Source organism: Apodemus sylvaticus, chromosome X (assembly GCF_947179515.1).
Source record: "Apodemus sylvaticus chromosome X, mApoSyl1.1, whole genome shotgun sequence".
NCBI classification, from domain to species: Eukaryota; Metazoa; Chordata; class Mammalia; order Rodentia; family Muridae; genus Apodemus; species Apodemus sylvaticus.
Window position 1 is genome coordinate 38,098,717 of NC_067495.1, and position 19,300 is coordinate 38,118,016.

The window sequence follows — 19,300 nt, forward strand, 5'->3', positions numbered from 1 at the left end:
ATTTGTAATACCTGGCACCTCATGAGATTTATGTCAGATACTTCATCATGACAAACATGATTATTTAAGTCACAGCTTTCTTGCTTGGGTAAAGTGTTTGTTGTCCCAGTGGTCTCACACTGTAAACCATCTCCTTTGTATCTGCCACCTCTGAGAATACACTGGTATCCCTGTTCATGCACAACAAAAGCAATATGCAAAGGAGGACTAGGAACCATGTCACTGCATGCCTTTGCAGGATATGGGGTGGTATTCAGCTGTTTTTGCTAGTCTAGTGTTTTCTACACACTAGGTCCATTCCAGACAGTAAGAAAAGGCACTGAGGAATTAGTTCTTGCAAAATATACGAGTGTTTATGTTAGGAACTGAAAAATAAGTGTCTTCAGAATATCTGGAAGTTTTTTGCAAGGCTATGTGTGTTCACATCTTCAAAACCTCATCGAAATACAAAGTTTGGTATTCTGAAGCTAAAGATCTCAGGGACCAAAATCTGGGCCAGGGTCCTTTCTTATGTTCCTCCTATCTCCACTGATATGCTCCTTGGTGACAATAAGCAGACCTGTGTAACCTTGGAATGATGTGCATTCTCCATCACTTGGAGTGATGACCTCTCCGAACAGTGTATGATGCCTGTGTGCACTCTGGTGACAGCTGTAGATTATGTATTTTAACTTTTCCATGTGCTTGCAGTGCACTGATTAACCAGGCCATATCCTTCCAGGTAGAGGTCGAGAAACTATTTCCTATTTTGCCACTCAGCCACAGTTAGTTTTTGTAGGTAAATATGTTTTGGAACATATCCTCACCTGTTCATTTGCTTCATATCAACTGCTTCTCTGCTCCTACTTAAGAGTACAATACTTGCATTGATACTATAGTCACAATATCTGTGATACTCGCTATTTGGTCTTGTATATAGCAATATGCTGGCCCCAATCTGTCTTCCTGCAGCTTCCCCCACTGTGTTGCATATGTAGGTTAAATTCATTTCAGAAAGTACACTGACAAAATATTTGACAGAATCAATTTATGAAAAGGAAAGTTTATTTTGGTTATGAGTTCCATCCCCATATCATGGCCCTGTGTGCTTGGACATGGGAACCTTGTGGTCAGGGGAGCATGTGGTATAGAAAAAAACAGTTTCTATCACAAGACAGGACCAGGGTAAGATGCAGTCTGTTCCCTTTTATTCCAACAATGCCCCAAGTTTTACCTTTTACCACTTCCTAGTAATGTCACCATGTCATGAACTCACGAAGGGATCAATACATCATCTGTATGGGAACACCCTTATAGACACAACCAGGGATGTGCCTCATTAATCTCCCAGGTAGCCCTCAGTGCAGTCTAGTTGACACTTAAGACAAACCATGGTGGAGGATCATAAATATAGTAGCTGCCATAGTTTAAGGTTGAAATGTCTTCCCTATACTTTGTTTCCCATGTTTGTTTCCCATCCCATGATGCTATTGAAGGAATCATGAAACCTGTAAGTGGGGCCTAGTGAGAAGGAGTTGAGTCACTGGGGGTGTGCTCTCGGAGGGGATATTGGGACCTCTGCTCTTTCTCTTTCTTTATTTTATGAAGTGAACTCCTTCCATTGAAAGCTGCCTCACAACAGGTCCAAAGGCAGCAATTCCTTCCTTCTTTGTAGTTGACTAGCTATGACAAAATGTTGATGAGGGCAGTAGCCTAATATATATTTTATTTACATTGACTATGTTGTGAACTTTTTGTGTGTTTCTTTGATGCTAGATGTCCATAATGTTATCAAATAATTATTAAAAAGCCTAACAGAGGAGCATGACTTAAAAGATATAGAACATCATTATGTTCTTTTGATTAAGAAAAATGAGACCCCACTCACAGTAGAGGTACATGGTAGAAAACATGGCAATTGTATGTGTGTTCTCTTACCTGGCCCTCTCCATGTCCCCATATCCTCAGTAAAGTATGTGGATGCCTCAGTTACCCTCCTTGAAAACAAGGGAAATGAACCTCTCAAATGTCCAATGTGGTTGCCAAGTTATTGTTCAGTCTTCTTACAATAGAGTGCTGTCCTTGTATGGTGTGACATTCATTTACCAGCCATACGAGATAGAAGCAGAACTGTAGCATCTGTGAATCAATCCATGTTTTGTTTCTTCATTTTGTTGGGTTGGGAGTATGGTTTGTGACAAAGTCTTATTATGTAGTCCTCGCTATCCTGGATATGTAGGTTGTTGCTGTGGTAAAATACTCTGACAAAAATCAACTTGAGGGAGGTTCCATATCCTGCTATGTGGAGCGGGATGGCTTTGAACACATAAAGGTCTATTCTGCTTGGGCCTCCCAAATGCTTGGATTATAGGTGTGAACCACCAAGACAGGCACTTTTTTTTTTAAAACAAGAGACAATCTTGTCATGTAGCCAACATTGGTCCCAAGCTCTTGATCCTCCTGCCTCACCCTCATAGGTTTGGGGATTACAGGTATGCAGCACCTTACCCAGTTTACATATCTTCTTTTATGTTCTTTGTTTTTATTATAGGTATATGTGTGAGAGAGCAGGTATGTACATGCCAGGATGCATATATGGTGGTCAGAGGAAACTACAGGTGTGGGTTTTCATCTTCATCATGTTTGAGATGGGGGTCTCTAGTTTATTGCTTCATTCTCTAAGCCAGCTGTCCTATAAGGTTCCAGGGGTCCTCCTGTCTCAGCAAGAGTGCTGAGATTGCAAATGTTGTTGCTGTGGTAAAATACTATGACAAAAATCAACTCAAGGGAAGTTCCATGAAGATGGATTTGCAGTTAAGACCCCTGCTTCTCTTCCAAGGGACCAAGGTTCAGGTCACAGTATCCACATGATGACCCATCACTGTCTGTAACTCTAATATGATGCCCTCTTCTGACCTCTCAGGACACCGCACATGCATACATTAGTGGAAAAATATTCACACATATAATCAGTTTTTTGAAAGCAACTTGAAAGGTTAAGTCTATTTTCTGCCTCATGTCAAAGCTATAGTCCATCGTGGTAGAGAAATCAAAGCCACAGAAACTTGGGTCCATTGATTACTTTGCATTTACAATCAGAAAGCTGAGAGATCAGTTGGCATTGTCATTTTTTATACAGTTCAAGACAGAGCCCAAGAAATGATGCCACTTACTTTCATAATAGATCTTCCCTACTTCAGTTGATCTAGTCTATTAATATAATTTATTACAGGCATGCCCAGAAGCCAAATAATCCCTCATAGATAGGCCTGGAGGCTTGTCTTCCAAGTGACCCCAGAAACTGTCAAGCTGAGAATTAACACTGGCCACTACATTCATTAATATGAATGTATGTGAATTTGTTAATACAATAATATATGTGAATAAGAATGATAATATATAAAGATTCTCAGTGATATCATCATAGTAAGCATGACATATTAGTTCCATATACATGCACTAGTAGAATATACATGCACACACAGTATTTTATGTATTTTCATAACATAAGTGGGACCTGGCTTGTTATCACCCAATTGTATTATTTCAATACAGCATTTAATACTGGCCATTCATTTTGTATTTCTACGAGATTTTCTGCATTTCTTTCCCCCTTCCCCACTTCCTTTCCTCTATACTTTTATGAATTAGGTATTTTTACAATTTTGCCCTTTGGTTAGCTGTATTTTATTTTCTTATTTTTTCCTGTGTGCTTCTAATGTTTATAGCTATCAACTTGGCCATCCTCTATATCTGGTGATCTATTGCCATACCATGTTAGAACTTGACAATATCTCTAGTCCTGAATTATTGCCACATATTTCATTCATATATATGTTATAATCAATGACTAATGACTCCTGTGGTAAACTAGTTTCTTCTTTTTTAATGAATACAACCCCAAATTGGGAAGACAATGGTGGGATATTCTACATTTATGTTTTTATTTGTTTATAATTTGGCACTTATTTTCTGTGCCTTTGCAGACTTGGGTTACCGAGAAAGCACTTGTTCCTTTGTAGAAAATATGTATAACATAAAACACTTGTGAAAAGTGGTATTAGCAGTTGGCTGAGTACTGCTGACTTACTATGCAGACTCCAGTAAGCTTAAAGAGGTTTCAAAACTCCTTATTTTTACTTTGTCTCTCTTTTGCATGTATTTTTAGCTCTACAGACTTGCCAGGAACTGGAATTACACAGATTGTGAGCCATCATAAGGGTGCTATGAATTGAACCCAGGTCCTGTGGAAAAACGGCTAGTGCTCAACTATTAAGCCACCCCTTTGGTCCCTATTTCTCCTATTTATCTTAACTATATGTCAAGCATTGCTCAAATCATGTCACATTCTATAGAGTTTCTTTTACATGTTAAGGGAAAACTGATGTCCCAAGGCATGAATGCCATCTGCAGATACCAGCGATGAAATGTTTCCCTGCCCCACAAAGATACTTGGACTCAGTTCAGCTTGTAGACAGACATAGAACAGCGTATTTTTAAAATCATTTTACCTATACTATTTTTAACCTAATTTTTTTCTACAGTGTTCCTTGGTTTAAATTTATAGCTACCTACTGTGTTTATACTATATAGGCTCAGTTTTTAAAGGACATCAAGTTTACCCCCTCAAAATTTGTATATGAAATAACAGTTATTGTTAAGAAGGCAGTGCCATAAGTCTAATTTTAAAAAGAAAGAGATCCCTGTGTCTTTGGAATGCATATAAATACAGGGCATTATGTACAACAATGACAAAAACACCCTGCTAAAATCATGGTTTCTTTTGTTTTTCTACTTGTGAAACCACTTTACTCAAGTAAATTTTTATACAATTCTCCATATACAGGATATATAAAACACTTATTGATGATAAAATTATTCCAAACCAGTTCTTTGGCCCAACTTTATCATTATCATAAAAGCAGATTTACATACTGATGAGATGGATGTATTTGTTGCTACATAAAGAATGAAATCATAATGTAGTAGGGTGTAGAGCATCTTCAGTGGATTCAAAGTTGATCAATATTTTCAATTTATAATCTTTAGTGCCAAGAATGTCACTTTGTATAAATACATACATAGCACGAAATATTTAAGGGCATTTGAGAAATTTTTAGAAATTCTCTCCTATGCCAAGTCCCCTTATTATTATTGTCATTATTATTATTTTAATGAAACTGATGTCAGATCCTGGGAAATGGCTCAGTGTTCAGAACACTTGCCTGGCAAGTGTGAGGACTTGAGTTTGAATCCATCCTATACTAGTTACACACAGGCAGCTTGGGCAAGCCCTACTGGGAGCCCCTTGTAGTCCTTAATCCATTCCATACTAGGAAAATAGAGATCTGGGATTTCTCAGAGCAAGCTAGTTAGCAAGACAATCAGTGTTCTCATTGAGATCTGCTTCAATCAGAAAGGTGGCAGAGAAATGAAGGATGATTCATGGCATCTACCTGAGGCTCCACACACATAGTCAAACATGCATATACACACATGTACAATACATGATGAAAATAGGGGAGAGAGAACCAACTCGAACATTGGGTTCTAAGATCAGAGATCCATAAACATACTAACTTGATACTGGCATGCTGAGGAATGATATAGGAAAATACAAAGTCTTTGCTTTTCATAATTAAGCCATGCTGTTTTTGTAAGAGCAGAAGTCTTTGTACCTGGGAAAAGCACTGCAGTTCATAACATAACAGTCTAAAACCTAAGTGTGTGGTGATGACATGGGCAGTTTGTGTGTCATATTTTTAGAAGCAAGGTTGCAGTGAAGTTACACACAGGCAGCATGGGCAAGCCCTACTGGGAGCCCCTTGTAGTCCTTAAAAGTTTGACTTTGAATTGATTCTTGGTTGTACATTCAGAAACCTTGAACTATTGCCAATTGTTTTTGGTAAGTCCTGCATGGTACCATATGGGATCTTACCTGCAGCTTAAGAAGTTATGGTCTGAAGGGAGGATATTCCAACATAATATAAAAAGAAAACAAAATATAATAGGTGATCTAAGGAGACAATTCATAAATTGCCAATTTTCACCTTCTTGTGACCATTGTCATAGTTTCATGAGTAAAAAGAAAATTGAGGATGGTGGCCTGATTTTAATTCCCAGTGCATAAAGGTTCATGGAGAACTGCCCTACTTCTTGGCACTATTATTACAGTTATTTTTTAAGTCATTAGCATCTTGGCATACTTTGGTTTCAGTTAAATATTGTCATAAAATTTCAAGCTTGCAGAACCTATTGGGAAATACACATTGATTTTATATTTCTTTTGGAGAAAACATGGACTATATGTGCATGCATGTGTGCTTTTCTTCCTGTTTCAATTAAGAAGAGTCTCACCTCCACCTGATCTCTCCTGACATTGCCTGACTGTCCCTGGAAGGGACATCATGCAACACTAGCAACATGGTGCATGGCCATAAAAAGGAATGAGGTTAGAGCCTTGCTGCTGAAGGAAGCGATTTGGAAATATGGTCACTGAGAGAAGCTAGACACAGATGGTCACTGTGTAATGTGTATTTATGAAATGTGTTGAGTAGGCAAATCCACAGGCATGGATATCCAACTAGCAGCTCTGATGTTCGCAAGACAAGGGGTGGAATGATTGTGAATAGGAGGAAAATTTTCCTTTAGTATGATATAAGTGTTTTGTGGGTGGTGGATCCTTAAGATACTTAAGTTACTAAATACCACCAAACTTCACATTTTCAAAGTGATTAATTCTATGTTAAATAATTTTATTTTACTTCAACTAAGACCAAAGAACAATCTTGAAGATGCTGGGTTATAATTAGTGATAGGGAACTTGAATTGGGATGTTATTATTGTATTGAATACTTGAGAACTCAATAAATGGTAAATTTATTTGTGATAATGAGTCTTGAAGACAGGATTTCCTCTTGTGAGGATAATACTTTGAAATTTTTTATCATGTTTAAGGAGACTTCTTTAAATGCTAGTGCCCTTCTTAAAGGCTGAGAGTGTGATCCCCTAAGATGACTGCCTTTGAGAGGAACACACTTTTAGTTATCATTTATTGCTTATCTTTATTATTTCTTATATGCAGTTTAAAAGTTCTGCATGACCATACATGGCTCAATGGATGATCCACTTATTATACAAGGATAAGGACCAGGCTTTGAGCCCCAGAAACTACATAAAAAACTAACTATAAGCCTGGTGTGCAAGAGGCAGGGATCAAGTTGTTTAGTTAGTCTAGATAAACAGGTGAACTCTCAGTTCAATGAGGGGCTATCTCAGTAATGTGCAGAACAATCAAGGAAGTTACCCAATGTCAACCTCTGGTTTATACACATGCACATGCCTACATGCATGTATGCGCAAGTGCTGAAAAGTTTATGCCTGGTCTACTGGTGGGCTAGGTGTTCTGGTGCATGCCAATACCTTCACTTGAAATCACAGTAAAATCACAGTGAATCAAGGCCTATGGGCCCTGTTGGTCCCAGGGCTCACTTCTAATCCCAGATCACTTGTTATCCGAAGGACTCATTGTAGCACTGGTCCATAATCCGTGCCCTCTTGTCTAGTCCCAGCACATTCACTTGTGGTTCCAGAGTTGGCCTCTGGTCTAGGTGCATCTCTAAAGTCCCCCATAGTTCTAGTATTTGTCTTGTAGCCAGTACCCTGGAGGTTGAAACAGGAAGATTGTGAATTAAAGGCCAGCCTATATGACATCCCCAATTCAAAACAACTAAATAAAACTAAAAATTCTTATAGTATTTTTCAAATATACAGATTTGTTCGGAAGCACTGTAAAGTGATGGACAAGGTTTAGAGCAGAGCATGAGAATGGAGAAACCTACCTGTTTGACTTTAGGATGAACGTTAACAGAGGGGGTTCTTGAGTTTGGACATTTGGTTACACCTGTGTGACTTCTCAACAGTAATTAGTTGAAGAGTTAGAGGGTAGAATAGTAGTGAATGCTGGCTTGTGAGCACTCAAATAGAACATTAGTGTATTGAGATGTCACATCAGGGGTATAGAAGGAATACCCACTGAAAATCCAGTAGTCCCAACATAGAGACTGAAGCAGAAGGGTATCATTTTCAGGGCTAGTCTGCATCATTGTACTGTCCCAAAAGAAAAATAGAGCTGGGCGGGAATGCTTAGCATGTGTGAGTCCCTGGATTCCAACCCACACAGGAAGAATTCCAAACAAATCTTTCTGAACTCTAGTATCCTTGTGAAAATATTTTACTCCTTCTGGTATTTTGCAATAAAGACAAATAGAAAGAAAACAAATGTGGCAGATTGTGTAATTACTGTGTTAATGTGTGTTATCAGCTACTGCAGTACTCTGTGAACATTTTTGGTCTGTCTCTCCTCCAAGTACTTCCCCTCCTTCAGATTACATTTATTATACATACCCTGTGTCCAGACATATTCTGTATCCAGCCTAGAATGCAAAAATTAACATGGGATGGCATACTTCTATTAGCTGGAAACATAAAAGTGCATGCTTTGGATAACGTGACAGAGGGGAATACAGGATACAGTTGTGGGGCAGAGGGGGAGCCTGCTGGGATACCTTATGCCCCTGGAGTTTTGTGTCCAATTTAGGGCATCAGCTAAACAATAAAAAATACAATGAGTCACTTAGTTATTTTTTTATTATTATTCTGACAAAATGCCATGACCAAGGCAGACTTGTTCTTGAGTTCCAATCTGGAACTCACTGATTAAGCTAGACTGTTTGGCCAGTGAGCTTGAGTGATCTGCTTGTACTTACCCAACAGCACAGGGGTTACAGATGTTCACTGCCATGTTCAGGTTTTGTATGGGTTCTGGGGACCTGAGATGAGGTCCTAGTGCTTGCAAAACTATCACCTCACCCACTGAACCATCTCCTCAGGCCTAAGAATACCAACTATTGATGATGATTCTGTTTTTAGGTACTTACTAATCATAGGGAAATCCATCTAAAATAGGTATTGGAATGTTTAGTTTCTTTTGATTTTTGTTTTCAGTAATCAGCTGATTTATTTTTTACAGGTTGTATAACCAGAAGAATTAACCAGTCATGTCATAATTCCTGTGTGTGTGTGTGTGTGTGTGTGTGTTGATCATACACAGATGATAAAGTCAATTAGGCTTACACAGTTTCACAACATATATAAAAGATAGTCTTCAGTTTTGAAACTCTGATTTGTGAGTTACCATCTGTTTTGGACCAAGGAAAATAGAAATTCATTTCTAAATTTTTTTTCTGAACAGCTTGTAATAGGAACTGTTAGTATATTAATTGCTTATTGAATTATGATGGGGTTTAATCTTTTAATTTACAGGCAATTTGGAGCTTATTGTGGTGACAGCTGCTTATATTTTGATACTTTGTAGCATTTAGCGATTTCATCATAAGGCTTATCCTTCTCCCACCCCATAATTTACAGCTTACCCTAAGCACTCATTTGCTTCCTCTTCAGCTTCCTTTAAAGAGTTTTGTCCTTTTTCCACCATATTTTTCCTTTAAAAAGACTTATTTATTTTTTATTCGGTGTATATGAGTGTTTACCTGAATGTATATATATATCCCATATATATAAACCCCATATATATCGCATGCATGGAGTACCTGAAGAAGCCAGTATTCTCAGGAAAGAGAATTAAAGATAATTGGAGCAGCCATTTATTTACTGGAAACTGACTTAAGTCCTTTGCAAGTGCAGCACAGTACTCTTTTTTTTTTTTTTTTTTTTTACATTTTTTTATTCGATATAATTTTTTATTTACATTTCAAATGATTTCCCCTTTTCTAGCTCCCCACTCCCCAAAAGTCCCGTAAGCCCCCTTCTCTCCCCCTGTCCTCCCACCCACCCCTTCCGACTTCCCCGTTATGGTTTTGCCGAATACTGCTTCACTGAGTCTTTCCAGAACAAGGGGCCACTCCTCCTTTCTTCTTGTACCTCATTTGATGTGTAGATTATGTTTTGGGTATTCCAGTTTTCTAGGTTAATACCCACTTATTAATGAGTGCATACCATGATTCACCTTTTGAGTCTGGGTTACCTCACTTAGTATGATGTTCTCTAGTACTATTCAGCCATTAGAAACAATGAATTCATGAAATTCTTAGGCAAATGGATGGAGCAGCACAGTACTCTTAACTGCTAAACCAGCTCCCTGGCCTCTCTTTCCCAGTGGATTTTTTTTTTCATAACAAAATTTGCTTTTATCTTAAGCATATTCCTTTGTGCCTGTTTCTTTCTGGTTTGGTGGCTTTTAATTTCCATTCAGAGATTATGTAGGTGAATTTTGTATAGGTTTTATTTTTATTTCTAAAATCCTTATGAGTTTTTTCTTTTTTAATATGGGAATGAAACTTGGAGGCCTGTGAACTTGGCGGTCAAATCTCTTTCATGTCCTTCTGTTAAATAGCAGAACCATAAACATGACTCTATAGGAATGATTTGTTTGCATTTCCTGAAAACAGTGTATGATGGTAATAAGCAGCGACTTTCTTCAGAGTTTTCACTAGTGGCTTTGAGTTACAGTAAACCTACACCTTTTAGTTATTACTCAAGATGATTAAGAACTTGAGAAGCAGGAGTTCAATTTCCTTGGTTCTTGTATTTTCTGGTGGTTTTGGATAGACTGAACTCTAGGAAACTGGATTCATTCACAACTAAGGAAATTTTGCAAGGTTAGAAGTACATCACATTAGGCAACTGCTGGTTCAATGATTTGTTTTCCTGGTTATTGAAAAAATAAGCAAGCTTGTTGCCTTACCTCAGTTTACTCCCAGGGATGCACACGGTAGAAGGAGAGAACTGACTTTGGAAAATTGTCTTGTGGGTGCTGCACGTGTACACACAGACACATACAAAATAAGTAAGCAAGTAGGTTTTTAAAACAAATCCAGGCAGAACCCTTTGAAATGGCAGTTCATGAAAGCACTGCTCAAAAGGTTAGGATGGGCCTGGGGTAGAATTCTTGCCTGGCTCCTGCCGTGCTGTAGGTTTTCCCCCAATGGAAACAAAACAATAAAGACATATTAGTTGATGGTGTCTTTGCTTTTAAAGGAGTCAAAGATAAGATATATTTTACAAACATGGTATATGAGCAGGTGTGCCGATTAACAAGCATGGTAGATGTACTTACTGTAAATGTTATGCATGGGTATCTGAGGTGTCTCTGAACTTTATTGTGCTGTCTTTATTTGAGGGTGTGTGCACATTGTCGGTTGCATAAAGCACTGTCCTAAAAACTAAGCTGCCTCCTATGATATTATTAAGTAATAGCAGCAGCAAAATCTGTGTGAGAATTGATTTTTGTCATGTCAGAATTGCTACATGCATGATAATGCCTAGCCAGCTATTTTAATCCCTATTCTAGTTTTTATTCTTTGCATCTAGAACCTGGATCTTCATCTAAAAGATGAAGACAAAAGTAAAGAACAAATAAAATGTAAAATTTGACTTAGGATGAGAAGGATCTCTAAAGGAACAGGAGGGGTGAGATGTGGATATGCCTTCATGGATTTTTTATGACATATGTTTGCAAATCTTTCTGTTTTTATGTAGGGTGGTCCTGGACTCTGTGCGCACCTCTTAAGTTCTGTGATTGGATACTGGGTAGCCCACTGCTCCAGAGGTCCACACATGCACTCACTGTGACGGTAAGGAGCCTCCTTCCTTGTGCCTGAAAATCCATTTGAGAAGTAGGCCTGCATTCTGCAAAGCCCTGCACTTGTTTCCAAATTACATTTAATAAAGAAATTGCAGGTACTTCAGCTGAAATTGAAGGAGAGAAGGAAGGCTGGAACCTCAGTAGCCTGCTGAGGCTTTCATGCTTACTTTCACCTTAGATAACCCTCTAAGAGTTTTGGATTTTGGCTAAGCTAAAATAAACTTCTCCAAGTGTTACTGTGAGGAGACGCCTTCAAAAATCAATCTTTCTTGTCAATATAATGAGCTACAAGTAAACTGCTACTTTTATTAGAGTGGGGCCCAGGAGTATACCTTTATTTGTATCCCACATGTGAATTCACTGCTTCATTAGTTTGTGAATATGAATTATGTCTGTTTGCAGACTGACTTGCTGGCTGACTTTGAAATTCTGTAGAAAGTTCATGCAGATTCCCCTGCATAAATCTACTCAAGGCCAGGATTTGCCAGACTGCAGGCAGTGGTGTGTGTGCCAACTGATCACTTGAAATACACATCCAAAATATGCTAGGAAGTGGTTGGGGGTAGAGCATCTGCTTATCATGGATGTAGCCCCAGGTTTCATTGTGAGCACTGTAACAGAATAATAAATAAATAAGCAAGCAAGTAAATAATTGTTCCTTTTGATTTGAGGGTTTTGTTTTATTTGCACATTTTTATATGTTGGGCTACATGTTTAATGGCTTTTAGTAACTTTGATCCACTTAAAAAAAACCTCACAGTTTATTATATCACTTCCAGAGAATCTGGAATTCCATCACTCTTCTGAAGGACTCAGGTTTGATTCCCAGCCATGAACTCAGCAGCTCACAAGCACCTGTAACTCTAGTTCCAGGGACTCTGATGTTCTGTTTTAGTGGGTGCCAGGCATGCATGTAGCACATATACACACATGAAGACAAAACACTCACACACATAAAATAGTAAAATTTAATGCTCCCAAAATATTGATGGATATAGTAGCTGCTTTAAAAAAAGATGAATAGCTCTTCACTAGTCCAGATCTGGAACTATTATATGGCCAAGAAACTCTACCCCAAAATAAATACACCAAAGAAACAAACCATGTCCACACAAACTCTTGCATGCCAGTATTCAAGACATCATTTTCCACAAAAGGAAATTTTTAGATTTACAGATAAGGAAATCTAAAAATGCCTGAAATATTGTGTTTCTTGTTCTAGTAAAATCAATTGTTTTCTGTTGTAGAAATAGAAAAACCTGCCTTAGAGTAGGAAAGACCAAGAGAGACTGGGGATGGGGGTGTCATTGTACTAGGCTGGTGTTTTTGTTACTAAAAGGAAATGTGTGAGGCTGGCTACTTACTCAGATATAGACGTTTGTTTAGCTAATAGTTTTTGAACCTGGAAATCCAGACATCATATAGGTAGGTCTGGTTCTTATGAATGCCCTGTAGCTGCAGTGTCTTCATTGTCATCCCATCCCACTGGTAGGAATTTGTGCAAGAGGACAAGAACTCAAGACTAGGACACAGAGAAGGGGTAGGGGTCAATCTGTGACCTCAGGAGGCCTTGCCTTTTAAATGTCCACTATGACACTAATCTTAACATCTAACATTGGGGGGGGGAGCACACTCAAACTGTTGTATTTAGTCCATGGTGATCAGCAAGCATCTTCTAATAGTTTATGTTTTGTGGGTCAGGGAACCTATATTGAAGCCATTTGAACTTTCTGAATGCCAATCAGCTTATGTATGTAAACTCTGGTGATAGGCACTGTGTTGGTAATCTCTAATTGGTGAAACACAACTTTTTCTCATCTGTCGTAGCTGTTTTTAATTGGAGATAAAATCCCCACTCTCGGAGACAGGTTCCACAAGGCCCTTGATATGAATACCTTACAAAGAATGCTCTGCCTTCTGGTATCAGGACTGGGATTGAGGGAGTCTGCTCACTGCTGCTATTGCCTTTTTATTTTATTTTACATTTCAGGTGTTGGGGCCAAGAAGATGGCTCAGATTGGAAAGTGCCTATCATGTGAGCATAAAGGACCTGAGTGGATTCCTAATACTCAAGTAAAAATTGGGTGCAGTGAAAACTGAATACAACAATTTTAGTGTGTTGCCCCCAAGGATTATGATGCTAGGAGCAATGGGGCGGTGGATATTTAAGAGGCATGGTCTACTGAGCTCACTAAATGGCTTCTTCTCTTTCTTCCTCTGTCTCCTGGTCTTGTGATATAGTGTACTCACTTGTAAACCTTGTGCTGAGACAGGGGAGAAACTAGTAGATCCTAGAAGCTCACTGACTACCCAGTCTACCCCAAGTGGAACTCAGGTTCACTGAGATACCCTGTGCCAAAAGTTAAGGCAGAGAACAATAGAAGCCTCTGGCTTCCAAATGTGCACACACACATGTGCCTACATACATACTCTACACAAACACCACACAAAGTATTATCAGTTTCAAACTAGCTATAGGGATATACTCCTTTAAACTAGGACTCAGAAAGCTGAGGTAGGAAATTGGTTTAAGGCCAGTCTGGTGTATATAAACAAGACCCTGTCTCAAAAAACAAACAAGCAATAAAATAAAGCCACAAAAATGTTATCAGTCTTTTGACTGTTGAATTTAAACTGCTGAACACTTAATTACAAAACTTAGTGCCTGTGTATACAGGTATAGAAGGGAGGCTTTCAGATTTTATGATGTGAATGCTCCCAACAGGTTCATGTACTTGAATACTTGGTCCCTGGATATGATACTGTTTTGAGATGTGTGGCACTTTAGCAAGTGAGGCCGAGGTAAAGGAGGCACAAAGCTTTAACAGTTACAGCTGAGCCTGCTTCCTACACAGGCTTAGGTCTGTGTGTTGCTATTGTCCAAGTCACCTGACTTACCAGTCTTGGAAGAGAAATTTTAAAAAAATCTTACTACTTGGCTTGTGCATATCCTTCACTAGTGTTAAGTGGACTTCCATAGCAGATGCCTGCTCTTAAAGACGTAAACATGTCCAAGAATGTTTACTTCTGGGTCTGCCTTTTGCATTCTTTTTGTGTAACATTACCATCTGTCATGGGTGTGCACATGGGGTCTAGCGGAAAACCTCAGGAGGGTAAATTTTAATCAACCCAGTAAGGCAGCCAGGCATGCCTTTTGGTGAAAATAATCTCATTTGAAAACCGGAAGAGTTCTTTTTCTAACAGAAACCTCTGTTTTCCCAATCCTGTATTTAAGTCTTTGCCAGATTTTAATTATATTTTAATAAATATAAGCCAGTTCATGTTTACAATACAAAAATACAAAGTGAAAAATTTAAAAAGCACACACAGATATGTAAGTGCAATGTAACTGTCCCTATAGAGCTAGTTATGAATGAGGAGGAGGGCGTAAACACACAAAACACAATGTAGTACCCTGAACACATCACTTTATTGATTTGTGCATGGGGGATGAAGGGTGCACGTGTGTCTAGGGGTGTGCTTGCTCATATAAGCAGGCACATGTGGAGGCCAGAGGTCCATGTCATATGCTCTATTTGTTTCTCCACATTTATACTTTGAGTCTCACTGAACCTGAAGTTTGATCCTTTGCCAAGGCCTGCTAACCATCAAGTCCCAGCACTGCCTATCTCTGTGCCGTAGCACTGAGGTTACAGAATGTACACCAGCATGACAGTTCTTTACATGGGTTCTGGGAATCTGACCCAAGGTCTTCATGTTCGCATAGTAGGCACTTTCCCCACTGAGCCATCTCCCCAAGCCTGACTTGGTTTTTCTGCACAACACTATCATAGGCATTTTCTCCTAAATATTGTTTTAATGGCTGCATAATATTCCACTGTGTGTTATTTCTTCGCAATCTATCCTCACTTGCATATCTTCCACAACTGGGAACAAACTATAAAATCCACATCGGCCACCTTTTTGTATATTTCCTTCCCTTCTCACATCGTTAATCCCATGTACAAATGAGTGACTATAGTAGAGCAGGAAAGACATTTACAGAGAGAGGACCTAAGGGTCATTGTATTAGTCTGTTGTTGTGAGGAAATTTCCAAGGCTGACTACTTATTAATGAAAAGAATTTTGTCTTAAAGTAGCTACCGATTGTGAAATGAAAATAAATTTAACTTAGAGACGAAAGATGTCATGGAGAAAAAAGCCAAGGACTTAAGAGCTGCAGATACTAATACAACAGAGAAACAGGCACCTTGTGAAAAAATTAGTATTCATTTATGCATGTAATGTGTTTGGCTTTCCTGCCTTTAATGGAAGGGGTACATTGAGACCATTTTTCATCCTCTGTGGTTGGCTGTCTTGGATGCTCATGGAAATAAGACCTGAGTTTCAGTAGATAATTCCTTTTACCTCAGACTATTCCAGCATGAAAAACAGCATGCTAATAACAGGAACAAGATACTTTCTTACCTCTCTGAGAAACACAGGCAGCTTGTCATGGCCATAAAAGTTCTCTGAATCATGGGACAAACTGTGAAAGAAGAATTTTTGCCATATAATGACGTGTCAGATGTATTACCCACACTAAAATGTGAGTACCTTGCACCATCTTCTTTACTGCAGAACAAAACTGCCCTCTTGTGGCATATAATGAATTCGTTGTCTGTGCCCTTCCCTCTCTGAGCTAGGGAAGTCTCAGGTTTCCATTTTAAAAGATACTGCATGGCAATTTAGATCTTGTTGATTTTGAACAGCCCTCTTCTTTCCCAAAGAATAATAGCTATTGAATGCTGTAAGCACACCTGAAACCGGTAATAAATAAGTTACTTAACCATCTGTGGATACTGAATCTTGACCTGTTCTGTGAAGGAGAGGGAATTTTTGCAACCTTGAAGTCTTGAAAACAAACAAAAGCAGTAGACATAATGTTCTCTTAATTTCTTGAGATCTCTAACCCAATATTTCTGTTGACACTTATCTCTAGTGCAGGAGATTCAGAGATGTCATCAACTGTTTTTGTTGTTTTGCAGAGCAGGGAAGGAGGAGAGGGGATTGATTTAGTTGTGGCTTCAACTCCAGATGGAATTAAGTTATTTTTATTATTTCCATTCCTATACAGTCCCAACTCCAAAGACCTCACATCAACTACTTGAAGGTGTCTCTATTAAAAACTAGTTCAGGCAAGAAAATAAACTCAAATGAAATATCTTCCCTATTCTATTTGGAGCCAGGCATTTCTATGAGCGTAGCCAATGCTCTCTTTTATTTGTAACCATGAGGGTTGCAAAACATTTCTGGGAGTGTCTCAGAGTTCCAAGCTGAAGTGGGTGCTGTCCTAATAGTTGGTCGTGTGTTAAATGCGAGCTCCATTTCTTCTTGTATGTGTCTGGAGATGGCCAGGGTGGCTTTCTGCACTGCTGTTTTCTTTGATGGGCTTCGTGAACTTCTCCTTTCCTGAGTGCCAATCACTGGTGTCACCTATTATAGAAAACAGAGTCTGAGTGTGTGATAACCATGGTATGCTTTCCTTACTCATTTACATGATCCCTTTGGGAAGGTTTAGCAACATTTTCAGAGTTGTTGGATAATATTACTGACTAACATAAATGGATTATCTGTCTCCTACCCTCTATCCACAAGACTCAGAAAGTATTGCAGAAGAACCAAAGACCATAAATACCAGTGGTTCAGGACTACTGCAAAATAGTATTTTCTGGGCATGATCACTGAACATTTACAATAGTTGTTGCCTGTTCAAGATCAAGGCAATCACTATTCCAGCATGGATGGGATTGGGATTCACAAGGTCCTACCCCTAGCTGAGGAGCTATTGACAGATACTGGGGGTGGAGTGGAGATTTAGGTTTTTTAAGAGTAGGTTGCCCATGCAACAGTGGGTGGCCCAATATCCATGCATATATGGGCAGCAATAACTGAATGGACTCTATGGGTTATAAAAAGAGGGCATGGGGCTAGAGAGATGGCTCCTGGCTTCTCTTCTAGAGGACCTGGCTTTAATTCCTGGCATATATGCACCAGCTCCTAATTGTAACCTCAATCTTAGGGAATCTGCCCTCTTTGGCCTCTGTGGACACTGACATACATGCCTTCAATATATTCTACACATTTTTTTAATGAAAAGGGGAAAAGAGGATATGGGGGATAGAGTCCAGCAGTTAAGAGCACTTGTTGCTCTTGCAGAGGAAGCAGATTCTGTTCCAGCAACCAGATGGCAGCTCACAACAGTCTGTAACTCTAGTTTTAGAGGATATGATGCCCCCTCTTCTGGTCTCTGCAAGTACTGCACATACCTGGTACAGATACCTATATGCAGGCAAAACACATGTATACCTAAACTTAGAATAAGTCTTGTTAAATGAGAATAAAATAAAAAGGGGGAAATGAGATTGGGAATGGTCTGGAGTTGGAGGTACAGGAAGTTGTGAGCTGCATGGTGTGGGTGCCAACATAAGCAGTGTGTACTCTTAACCACTGAACTGTCTTGCCAGCTCCTTATTTCCTATGTGTTTAAGATGAGCAGTCTTAAGAACATATTTTAGAGTCTCCCATTTACTACCTTCCATGATCTAGCCTGAAAAATAATACTAAAAAGTATAGTTCACTTATTTTTGTTTGACCCATTTTTCAAATTATTTGCTTTCTGTCACTCTAATAACCCAATATGATTTCTGCCATCCCATTACCCAGTCATAACAAGTTGTTGATAGAAAAATCAGAAAAATCACACATGTATGCAATGTATTTTCTTCTTACTAATTCATCTGTCTTATTTGGTGGTGTAGCACAATTGTTTCTATAAGATTCTCTCTGTTCCCCCATGTTCCCCGAATCTCTTTACTTGTAGCCCTGACACAGAAATAAGGTGACATATGTAGCTACTTGACTCCACACCTGTTCACCACCCTTGGGGTTCTCATATCCTGTATGTACAGTGACCTTTAGTTATATGTTGAAGACCCCTTTAAACTTCCTTAAGAGAGGAAGGACACTGTGACGCATTATTTCCCAAGGACCACACTTGTCATTCTTCCAAGGAAGGTTTGACATCACTACCAGTCTACTTAGGTGTCTTCTGTATGGTAAAGTACTGATCCAGCCACATCTGCCCATGTCTGTTCAGGGTTCCATATGTGCAGGGTTCCATTACCATACACATTATGAATTATAATGCACAGTGGTTTCACTGACTAAATACAAAGTCAGCTAATTGTACTCTCTGTTGACCCTGAATCTGACTTTCCTGGTATGATTCATATCCTGACGCTCTTAAAATACATGCCAGCTTTTCTCTTTGGGGAAAACATTTTGCCTGGAAGATTCTCATTCATTCATTCATTCTCTCTCTCTCTCTCTCTCTCCTCTCTCTCTCTCCCTCCCTCCCTCCCCCCCCCCCCCGTATATGTGTATGTATGTACACACACACACCTTGCACACAATTCCTAGTTGTATTTCTGTTTCTATGATAATATACCCTGACAAAACCAGCTTAAGAGAGAAAGGGTTTGTTTGGCTTACAATTTCATGATACAGTCACGTTACTGATGAGAAGTCAAGACAAGAGCTTGAAGCAGATAGTTCACAGGAAAGATCGAGAGAGAATGTGAATGTGTGCATGTGTTCAGCCTTCTTTTTCTATATTCATACACTCAGGATCCAGCTCCACCTGGGTGCTACTCA

General features: G+C 39.0%; 1 protein-coding gene across 6 annotated transcripts in view; it reads left to right on the plus strand.

The window, feature by feature from the left end:
- The window catches only part of LOC127674814 (F-box-like/WD repeat-containing protein TBL1X), a 158,000-nt gene that overhangs the window by 115,468 nt on the left and 23,232 nt on the right, over positions 1-19,300 (plus strand). For 3 of the 6 annotated variants that reach the window (XM_052170553.1, XM_052170552.1, XM_052170551.1), the window contains one exon: positions 11,539-11,633. The exons of 1 other annotated variant lie outside the window; for it this stretch is intronic. The gene's annotated coding sequence lies outside the window, so the exon portion shown is untranslated. Of the gene's footprint in view, positions 1-11,538; positions 11,634-13,634; positions 13,718-19,300 lie in introns of all 6 variants that reach the window. 2 more of the 6 variants (XM_052170555.1, XM_052170554.1) reach the window with 2 other exon arrangements.